The following is a 2,358-nucleotide window of genomic DNA, read 5'->3' as shown; positions in this document are numbered from 1 at the left end:
GAAATTTTAGTTAGTCCTTATGAAGCAACCACACTGTTGAAACAGAGCTACGAACTGATTGAGTTGAACTCTGTGTTTGTGCCAATTCCATGCGTGTTCAATAAAAAAGATCAGGAGAGGGTTTTCTTCAGTGTCAAAAATCTTAATAATTTATTGCATACAAATGAATAATTCGATTCACAGAATTCTGTTATTCTCAATGCAATGAAAGAGTTACATTCAGGGGTGCGCAATAGTTTTTTTTCCTGACTTCAACTTATATAGGCAGCTGATATTGACAGGTGGAGTTTAGTGAAATTCCTCACTTGTCAATCATTATCCAGTTCTCTATTGGCCGCACCCATACATACGTCCTCTTTTTTTACGAATTCTCTGCACAACATTAAAAGCATAAGACTTTCTCAACTGCAAATATTTTGTGCTCACTGAAGTTTCACTGCAGTGCTCAAGTAATTTTAGACAATCAGCTTCATCTGCAAAAATGCTTCATTAGTATGTAAAACATATCACACACAACAGTAGACGTTCAGTTGATATATCACCTTTAAGCAATACAAATACAATTGTTTAATGAACAGAAAAAGACAAAAATAAAAAAATATATATTCCTTTTCACAACAATATCCAGATCTTAGTATTTTTTTAACTGTTAGGTATATATGTTTTGTATATAAGCCAAAAAAAAAATATTGCTTTTATTTTTTTCATTTCCACCTAAACTTTACACTCCTTCCATAAATAAACCATATGCTGGTTTGCTAACTGATGATTAAACCAAAAAAAAAAAAGAAAGAATAAGAGGGTGAAATGTGTTGTTCCAGTCAGTCCCAGCCAAAACCAGCTGTCCAGCTTAAACCAGGCTAATCATGTTGGTTTTAGCTGGTCATTTTCCAGCCTGACCAGCTAAGACCAGGCTGGAAATCAGCCTGGAAGTCGCCAAAACCCCTCTAAAACCAGGCTGGTCTACCAGCTAAAACCAGCCAACCAGCTTAGGCTGGTTTAAGCTGTTTCTTTAAGCTGTTTAACAGAAAGAAGATTTTATCAACACAACACATGTCTTTGCCATGATGACAGTTAATAATATTTTACTAGATATTTTTGAAGATACTAGTATTCAGCTTAGTGACATTTAAAGGCTTAACCAGATTAATTCAGCAAGTTAGTTTAATTAGGCAAATCATTAACGATAGTTCTGATGTTCTGTAGACAATAAAAAAAATATTGCTTATTAATATTAATTAACAATATTAAGTTTTTAACATTAAAAACTGCATTTATTTTTGCTGATATAAAACAAGAATATATGTATATATATATATATATATATATATATATATATATATATATATATATATATATATATATATATATATATATACATATACATACACACACAGTTGAAGTCAGAATTATTAGCCCCCCTTAATTATTAGCCCCCTTGTTTATTTTTTCCCCAATTTCTGTTTAATGGAGAGAAGATTTCTTCACACATTTCTTAACAGTTAAAAAGCTGTCTTTCCATGTAAGCACAGGCCCTATTGAGTTAACTTAAATAAAAGTAAAACTAAATTGTTGTAACTATCTTGATTGACTCTTTTTTCAGTATTAAAATTATTATATAAGCTACATACTGTGTACATACAGTAATCTCCGAGGCTGCTGGGTGGGGCTCTATTAGCTAAACATAAATCATTAAATAGGATTAGACTATTAGCATCTCCCTTTAAAACGAACAAATTTGTTTAATTTTTTTTTCTTCTTAAATGGGTAGTTTTCCCAAAAAAACGAAAACTGTCATCATTTACTCGACCTTTTCTTGTTCCAAACCGGTTTGTCTTTTTTTCCTTCTATTGAACACAAAACAAGATATTTAGAAGAAAGCTGGAAACCTGTAACCATTGACTTACATTGACATAGTATTTGTTTTTCCTTTCATTGTGGAAGTTAATAGTTACAGGTAACTGATGTAAAAAAAAAGAAATATATAGCTATATATGAATCAAAGAAACATTGACTTTCATTGATTCTTTGCCTACTTTCAATTAAAATTTGGGTCGGGTGTAATAGTACACCACCTTTTTTTAGGACTGCACCACTGGGAAAGATGTAACTTTTGTACAACCATTTAAAAAGACACCCAGCAAAGTATTTTCAGTCCATAATATTGCAGTAATATTACTGTAAACTACTTCGTAACTTCAGTAATTTCACTAAGGTATGTCTTTAAAAACATACTGTAGAGTACTGTTAATAGTATTAACTAACTTTGCCTGGAAAAAGAAATCTGCAGAAACATAAACAGCAAACACTGATCGCACACCAAATCCGTCGAGACAGAATAATCAACATGAACTGGAA

The sequence above is a fragment of the Danio aesculapii genome, chromosome 14 (genome assembly GCF_903798145.1).
Source record: "Danio aesculapii chromosome 14, fDanAes4.1, whole genome shotgun sequence".
Taxonomy (NCBI): Eukaryota; Metazoa; Chordata; class Actinopteri; order Cypriniformes; family Danionidae; genus Danio; species Danio aesculapii.
This window is presented reverse-complemented; position numbering follows the sequence as displayed.